This window comes from Neophocaena asiaeorientalis, unplaced genomic scaffold (assembly GCF_003031525.2).
Source record: "Neophocaena asiaeorientalis asiaeorientalis breed wild unplaced genomic scaffold, Neophocaena_asiaeorientalis_V1.1 scaffold1164, whole genome shotgun sequence".
In the NCBI taxonomy this organism is placed as follows: Eukaryota; Metazoa; Chordata; class Mammalia; order Artiodactyla; family Phocoenidae; genus Neophocaena; species Neophocaena asiaeorientalis.
This window is the reverse complement of record NW_020172720.1, coordinates 25,173-34,607: the sequence shown is the minus strand read 5'-3', so window position 1 is coordinate 34,607 and position 9,435 is coordinate 25,173.

Genomic DNA, 9,435 nt, shown 5'->3' with positions numbered 1-9,435 from the left:
GGCAGTTAATTCCTTCTAGTGTAGTTTTCACTTCCATCATTGTATTCTTCAGCTGTTTTCTTTTCATCTTTATTGGCGTATAATTGCTTTACAATGGTGTGTTAGTTTCTGCTTTATAAAAAAGTGAATCAGTTATACATATAAATATGTTCCCATATCACTTCCTTCTTGCGTCTCCCTCTCTCCCACGTTCCCTATCCCACCCCTCTAGGTGGTCACAAAACAACGAGCTGATCTCCCTGTGCTATGAGGCTGTTTCCCACTAGCTATCTATTTTACATTTGGTACTGTATATATGTCCATGCCACTCTCTCACTTTGTCACAGCTTACCCTTCCCCCTCATATGCTCAAGTCCATTCTCTAGTAGGTCTGTGTCTTTATTCCCATCTTACACCTACGTTCTTAAGGACATATTTTCCCCTTAGATTCCATATATATGTGTTAGGATATGGTATTTCTCTTTCTTTTTCTGACTTACTTCACTCTGTATGCCAGACTCAAGGTCCATCCACCTCACTACAAATAACTTAATTTTGTTTCTTTTTATGGCTGAGTAATATTCCATTGTATATATGTGCCACGTCTTCTTTATCCATTCATTCGATGATGGACACTTAGGTTGCTTCCATCTCCTGGCTATAGTAAATAGAGCTGCAATGAACATTTTTGGTACATGACTCTTTTTGAATTATGGTTTCCTAAGGATATATGCCCAGTAGTGCAATTGCTGGGTCATATGGTAGTTCTATCTGTAGTTTTTTAAGGAACCTCCATACTGTTCTCCATAGAGGATGTACCAATTCACATTCCCACCAGCAGTGCAAGAGTGTTCCCTTTTCTCCACACCCTCTCCAGCATTTATTGTTTCTAGATTTTTTGTTCATGGCCATTCTGACTGGTGTGAGATGATATCTCATTGTAGTTTTGATTTGCATTTCTCTGATGATTAATGATGTAGAGCATTCTTTCATGTGTTTGTTGCCAATATGTATATCTTCTTTGGAGAAATGTCTATTTAGGTCTTCTACCCATTTTTGGATTTGGTTGTTTGTTTTTTTGTTATTGAGCTGCATGAGCTGTTTGTAAATTTTGGAGATTAATCCTTTGTCTGTTGCTTCATTTGCAAATATTTTCTCCAATTCTGAGTGTTGTCTTTTGGTCTTGTTTACGGTTTCCTATGTTGTGCAAAAGCTTTGAAGTTTCATTAGGTCCCATTACTTTATTTTTGTTTTATTTCCATTTCTCTAGGAGGTGGGTCAAAAAGGATCTTGCTGTGATTATGTCACAGTGTGTTGTGCCTATGTTTTCTTCTAAGAGTTTGATAGTTTCTGGCCTTACTTTTAGGTCTTTAATCCATTTTGAGCTTCTTTTTGTGTATGGTGTGAGGGAGTGATCTAGTCTCATAATTTTACATGTACGTCTACAGTTTTCCCAGCACCACTTATTGAAGAGGATCTCCTTTCTCCACTCTACATTCCTGCCTCCTTTATCAAAGATAAGGTGACCCTATTTTCGTGGGTTTATCTCTGGGCCTTCTTTCCTGTTCCATTGATCTATCTTTCAGTGTTTGTGCCAGTACCATACTCTCTTGATTACTGTAGCTTTGTAGAATAGTCTGAAGACAGGGAGCCTGCTTCCTCCAGCTCCACTTTTCGTTCTCAAGATTGCTTTGGCTATTCGGGGTCTTTTGTGTCTCTATACAAGTTGTGAATTTTTTTGTTCTAGTTATGTGAAAAATGCCAGTGGTTGTTTGATAGGGATTGCATTGAATCTATATAGTGCTTTGGGTAGTAGAGTCATTTTCACAATGTTCCTTCTTCCAATCCAAGGACCTGGTATATCTCTCCATCTATATGTATCATTTTTAATTTCTTTCATCAGTGTCTTATAATTTTCTGCATACAGGTTTTTTTGTTTACTTGGGGAGGTTTATTCCTAGATATTTTATTATTTTTCTTGTAATGGTAATGGGAGTGTTTTCTTAATTTCACTTTAAGATTTTTCATCATTAGTGTATAGAATTGTCAGAGATTTCTGTGCATTAATTTTGTATCCTGCTACTTTAGCAAATTCATTGATTAGCTCTAGTAGTTTTCTGGTAGCATCTTTAGGATTCTCTATGTATAGTATCATGTCATCTGCCAACAGTGACATCGTTACTTCTTCGTTTCTTATTTGGATTCCTTTTATTTCCTTATCTGCTCTGATTGCTGTGGCTAAAACTTCCAATACTGTGTTGAATGAGAATGGTGAGAGTGGGCAACCTTGTCTTGCTCCTTATCTTAGTGGAAATGGTTTCAGTTTTACACCATTTAGGATGATGTTGGCTGTGGGATTGTAATATATGTCCTTTATTATGTTGAGGAAAGTTCCCTCTATGCCTACTTTCTGGAGAATTTTTTTTAATAAATGGGGTTGAATTTTGTCGAAAGCTTTCTCTGCATCTATTGAGATGATCAAATGGTTTTTCTCTTTCAATTTGTTAATATGCTGTATCACGTTGATTGATTTGCATATATTGAAGAATCTTTGCATTCCTTGTATAAACCACACTTGATCATGGTGTATGATCCTTTTAATGTGCTGCTGGATTCTGTTTGCTAGTATTTTGTTGTGGATTTTTGCATCTATGTTCATCAGTGATACTGGCCTGTAGTTTTGTTTCTTTGTGACATCCTTGTCTTGTTTTGTTATCAGGGTGTTGGTGGCTTCGTAGAATGAATTTGGGAGTGTTCCTCCGTCTGCTATATTTTGGAAGAATTTGAGAAGGATAGGCGTTAGCTGTTTTCTAAATGTTTGATAGGATTTGACTGTGAGGCCATCTGGTCCTGGGCTTTTGTTTGTTGGAAGATTTTTAATGACAGTTTCAATTTCAGTGCTTGTGATTCGTCTGTTCATATTTTCTATTTCTTCCTGATTCAGTCTTGGCACATTGTGCATTTCTTGGCAGGTTGTGCATTTCTAAGAATTTGTCCATTTCTTCCAGGTTGTCCATTTTATTGGCATAGAGTTGCTTGTAGTAATCTCTCATGATCTTTTGTATTTCTGCAGTGTCAGTTGTTACTTCTCCTTTTTCATTTCTAATTCTATTGAGTCTTCTCCCTTATTTTTCTTGATGGGTCTGGCTAATGCTTTATCTATTTTGTTTATCTTCTCAAAGAACCAGCTTTTAGTTTTATTGATCTTTGCTATAATTTCCTTCATTTCTTTTTCGTTTATTTCTGGTCTGATCTTTATGATTTCTTTCCTTCTGCTAACTTTGAGGATTTTTTGTTCTTCTTTCTCTAATTGCTTGAGGTTCAAGGTTAGGTTGTTTATTCGAGATGTTTCCTGTTTCTTAAGGTAGGATTGTATTGCTATAAACTTCCCTCTTAGAACTGCTTTTGCTGCATCCCATAGGTTTTGCATCATTCTGTTTCCATTGTCATTTGTTTCTAGGTATTTTTTAATTTCCTCTTTGATTTCTTCAGTGATCATTTTGTTATTATTTAGTGTGTCATTTAGCCTCCATGTGTTTGAATTTTTCACAGAAATTTTCCTGTAATTGATATCTAGTCTCATAGCTTTGTTGTCAGAAAAGATACTTGACACATTTTCAATTTTCTTAAATTTACCAAGGCTTGATTTTTGACCCAAGATATGATCTATCCTGGAGAATGTTACATGAGCACTTGAGAAAAATGTGTATTCTGTTGTTTTTGAATTTAATGTCCTATATATATCAATTAAGTCCATCTTGTGTAACGTATCATTTAAAGCTTGTGTTTCCTTATTTATTTTCATTTTGGATGATCTGTCCATTGGTGAAAGTGGGGTGTTAAAGTCACCTACTATGAATGTGTTACTGTCAATTTCCCGTTTTATGACTGTTAGTATTTGCCTTATGTATTGACGTGCTCCTATGTTGCATGCATAAATATTTACATTTGTTATATCTTCTTCTTGGACCATTCCCTTGATCATTATGTTGTGTCCTTCTTTGTTCCTTCTAATAGTCTTTGTTTTAAATTGTAGTTTTTCTGATATGGGAATTGCTACTCCAGCTTTCTTTTGGTTTCCATTTCCATGGAATATCTTGTCCATCCCCTCACTTTCAGTGTGTATGTGTCCCTAGGTCTGCAGTGGGAATCTTGTAGACAGCATATATATGGGTCTTGTTTTTGTGTCCATTCAGCCAGTCTGTGTCTTTTGGTGGGAACATGTAATCCATTACATTTAATGTAATTATCGATATGTATCCTCTTATTTCCATTTTCTTAATTGTTTTGTGTTCATTATTGTAGGTCTTTTCCTTCTCTTGTGTTTTTTGCCTAGAGAAGTTCCTTTACAATTTGTTGTAAAGCTGGTTTGGTGGTGCTGAACTCTCTCAGATTTTGCTTGTCTGTACAGGTTTTAATTTCTCAATCAAATCTGAATGAGATCCTTGCTGGATAATATAATCTTGGTTGCAGCTTTTTCTCTTTCATCAGTTTAAATATTTCCTACCATTCCTTTCTGGCTTGTAGAGTTTTTGCTGAAAGATGAGCTGTTATCCTTATGGGGATTCCCTTGTGTGTTACTTGTTGTTTTTCCCTTGGTGCTTTAACATGTTTTGTGTGTATTTAATTTTTGATCGTTTGATTAATATGTGTCTTGGCATGTTTCTCCTTGGATTTATACTGTATGGGACTCTCTGTGCTTCCTGGACTTGATTAACTATTTCCTTTCCCGTATTAGTGAAGTTTTCAATTATAATATATTGAAATATTTTTCAGTCCCTTTCTTTTTCTTTTCTTCTTCTGGAACCCCTATAATTCAAATGATGGTGAGTTTAATGTTGTCCCAGAGATCTCTGAGACTGTCATCAGTTCTTTTCATTCTTTTTTCTTCTCTGCAGTTTTTATTTCCACTATTTTATCTTCCAGGTCACTTATCGTTCTTCTGCCTCAGTTATTCTGCTATTGATCCCTTCTAGGGTACTTTTAATTTCATTTATTGTGTTGTTCATTGTTCCATTTTTCTCTTTAGTTCTTCTAGGTCCTTGTTAAATGTTTCTTGCATTTTGTGTAATCTATTTCCAAGATTTTGTATCATCTTTACTGTCATTATTCTGAATTCTTTTTCAGGTAGACTGCCTCTTTCCTCTTAATTTTTCTGTCTGGTTGGTGTTTATCTTGCTCCTTCATCTACTGTGTGTTCTTCTGTCTTCTTATTTTGCTTTTCTTACTGTGTTTGAGGTCTTCTTTTTGTAGGCTACAGGTTCATAGTTCCCTTGTTTCTGGTGTGTGTCCCCAGTGGCTAAGGTTGATTCAGTGGGTTGTGTATGCTTTCTGGTGGAGGGGACTAGTGCCTGTGTTCTGGTGTACGAGGCTGGATCTTGTCTTTCTGGTGGGCAGGTCCACGTCTAATGGTGTGTTTTGGGGTGTCTGTGGCCTTATTATTATTTTAGGCAGGCTCTCCATTAATGGGTAGACTTGTGTTCCTGTTTTGCTAGTTGTTTGGCATAGGGTGTCCAGCACTGTAGCTTGCTGGTCGTTTAGTGAAGCTGGGTGTTTTTGTTGAGATGGAGATCTCTGGGAGATTTTCACCATTTGATATTATGTGGAGCTGGGAGGTCTCTTTTGGTCCAGTGTCCTGAAGTTGGCTCTCCCACCTCAGAGGCACAGCACTGACTCCTGGACTGGAGCACCAAGAGCCTGTCCTCCACACGGCTCAGAATAAAAGGGAGAAAAAATAGAAAGAAAGAAAGAAGGAAAGAAAGAAAGAAAGGAAGGAAGAAGATAAAATAAAGTAAGATAAATTTATTAAAATAAACAGTACAAAATAATTAGTAAGAAAATAAACTTTTAAAATGTAAAAAAGCAAAACAAAACAACAACAAAACAAAACGGATGGACAGAACCCTAGAAAAAATGGTGAAAGCAAATCTATACAGACAAAATCTCCCACAGAAGCATACACATACACACTCACAAAAGGAGGAAAGGGGAAAAAATAATAAATCTTGCTCTCAAAGTCCACCTCCTCAATTTGAGATGATTCCTTGTCTATTCAGGTATTCTACCAATGCACGGTACATCAAGTTGATTGTGGAGATTTAATCTGCTGCTTCTGAGGCTTCTGGGAGAAATTTCCCTTTCTCTTCTTTGTTCGCACAGCTCCTGGCACTCAGCTTTGGATTTGGCCCTGCTTCTGCTTGTCGGTCCCCAGAGGGCGTCTGTTCTTTGCTCAGACAGGACGGGGTTAAAGGAGCCACTGTTTGGGGGGCTCTGGCTCACTGAGGCTCGGGGGGTGAGGGGCACGGAGTGCGGGGCAAGCCTGCGGCAGAAGAGGCTGGTGAGACATTGCACCAGCCTGATGCATGCCATGCATTTTCCCGGGGAAGTTGATCCTGCATCCCGGGACCCTGGTAGTGGCAGACTGCACAGGCTCCCGGTAGGGGAGGTGTGGATAGTGACCTGTGCTTGCACTCAGGCTTTTTGCTGGCGGCAGCAGCAGCCTTAGCATGTCATGCCCATCTCTGTGGTCTGCAGTGATAGCCGCGGCTCGCGCCTGTGTCTGCAGCTCCTTTAAACAACGCTCTTAATCTCCTCTCGTTGCGCACCAGAAAACAAAGAGGGAAGAAAAAGTTACTTGCCTCTTAGGCAGGTCCAGACTTTTCCCCAGACTCCCCCCAGGCTAGCCGTGGTGCACTAGCCCCCTTCAGGCTGTGTTCACGCCACCAGTCCTTTACCTGGGATCCGACCTCTGAAGCCCAAGCCTCAGCTCCCAGCACCCACCCACCCCGGCAAGTGAGCAGAGAAGCCTCTCGGGCTGGTGTGTGCCAGTCGCCACTGATCCTCTGTGCGGGAATCTCTCTGCTTTGCCCTCCACACCCCTTTTGCTGCGCTCTCCTCCATGGCTCCGAAGCTCCACCCCCCTCCGCCACCCACAGTCTCTTCCACGAAAGGGCTTCCTAGTGTGTGGAAGCTTTCTTCCTTCTCAGCTCCCTCCCATTGGTGCAGTTCCCATCCCTATTCTTTTGTCTATGTTTATTCTTTTTTCTTTTGCCCTATCCAGGTACGTGGGGAGTTTCTTGCCTTTTGGGAGGTCTTTGGTCTTTTGCCAGCGTTCAGTGGGTGTTCTATAGGAGCAGTTCCACCTGTAGATGTATTTCTGATGTATCTGTGGGGAGGAGGGTGATCTCCACGTCTTACTCTTCCACCATCTTCCCCCTCTCCCCTGTTTTTTTTAAATATACATTTTTAATTTCTTTCTGAATTTCTCAATGTGTTTCCCCATTCTTCTCCTGAGTTCAGTGAGTATCTATATGACAATTACTTTGAGCTCTTTAACTGTTAGATTTCTTATGTTCAGTTTAGTCCTTTTTCTGATGTTTTTCTTGTTCTTTCATTTGGAACATCTCTCTTTGTCTCCTCATTTTGCTTAATTTTGTTTTTCCTTTCTAGTATTAGATGTATCAGGTACATCTACTGGTCTTGAAAGAGTGGCTTTATATAGAAGACATCCCATGACGCTTAGTAGCACAGTCTCCTCTGGTCACCAGAACCAGATGTTTCATTATTATCCCCTGTGTCAGCTGCATTTACCTTCCTATTGTGGCTGGTGCACAATTGATGCAGGTTTGCTAGTGTGTAGGCTTCATCTCCAGTGCAGATTTCTTTAAGGCCTGATCAAGACCATTTTCAGCTCTCTTGTGTGCACAGCCTACTCCTATAGTAGGAGTTGCTTTGGAGGGACTCTGGTGCCATCCAAGGGTACCACTCAGGTATGGCATGGCAGGGCATGCTTTGAAGCACCTCTAGTTCTGGTCAAGGGTACTTTCTGGGACTGGTGGGGTGGGAGCCAACTTTGCAGGGACTCTGGCTGGGCAGGTCTGCAGATGAAACTTGGGCAAGGAGATAGGTGTTAGTAAGGTAGATGAGCAGAGTCAGAAATGGCATCCTTCAGCACTGAGCCAGCTAGGTAGAAGGTGAACCAAAAATTCTTTCACCCACCAGTGCCTCCATACACAGAGGAAGTCCCCAAAAATATCTGCCTCTTTGACACACACCGTAAAATTAGTCAATGAATCTCCTTCGTGTATGACCCTGGCAGTATTTTTTTTTTTTTTTGCTGTACACGGGTCTCTCACTGTTGTGGCCTCTCCCATTGCAGAGCACAGGCTCCGGACGCACAGGTTCAGCGGCCATGGCTCACAGGCTCAGCTGCTCCACGGCATATAGGATCTTCCCGGACTGGGACATGAACCTGTGTCCCCTGCATCGGCAGGCGGACTCTCAACCACTGCGCCACCAGGGAAGCCCAGCCCTGGCAGTATTTAAACTTCTTTTCTAGGACTTACAGTGAGTGAGTTTTTGCCTGTGCCCTTTAAAGAGCAGAGTCTCAATTTCCTACAGCACTCCGGCTCTCCTGGACATAAGCCCTGTTGTTTTTCAAAGCTAGACATTATAGGGGTGAAGTCCTCTGGGCTGAGCCCAGTGTGAGATTAGACTCCCTTGCTCCTCAGGGAGGATCACTGAAGCTGTGATATCCTTTCCTGCCTGTGGGTCACCACACTGGGGGAGTGAGTCCTAACCATATTGAATCTCAGCCGCTGTTACCAATCTCAATGTGTTTTTCCCTTTTTATCCTTAGTTCTGTTAGTTTTCAGGTCATTCTCAAAAATAGTTCCTCTATGGGTAGTTATAGTTTTGGTATATCTATGGGAGGAGGTAAGCCCAGGATATTCCTACTTTGCCATTTTGTCCCACTCTGAGATCAAACTTTGTAGGTTATATGTGTGGGAGTATATGTTACTAATATTGGTATTGCAGAAATAGTATGAAATTCATAGAAATTCATCTATACCTCCATTGTCTGATTATTATAGTAAGATGTTGCATGCTGCAAAAATAACAAATTTTTCTTATCAAATAAACTCTCACCGGACTTTAACCATGGCAGCTTTAAGTCATTTGTCATTCATTGATAGTTATCATTAGACTTTGATACTTGTCTGAAAGTGTTTACAATCAGCTAAAAGCTTGAAAGATAAATGCCACATCACTTGAAATTTAAATGTAACTCTGACCTGAATAAGAGTTTCCAGAAGAAATGAAAAAGCGGATGGATTTGATAAGAGTTTCCAGGAGAAATGAAAAAGCTGATAAAACTGATAACCCAAGATCAAGCAGAATAAGAATTAAATCCATAGGGATGAATAAACTGATGAGGTTGATTATGGTTTTTGTGACTTTCTGTTTGAAACATTACTGTTTTTAAAATTAGTTTTTCATAATTAAGGTAATCTTTTTGTCTTGAACTCCATGTAACTTACAGTTATAGTTATTTTTTAAATTCTTTAAAAATTTTTATTGAAGTATAGTTGATTTACAATGTTGTGTTAGTTTCAAGTGTACAGCAAAGTGGTTCATATATATATATTCAGATTATACATACATATTCAGATTATA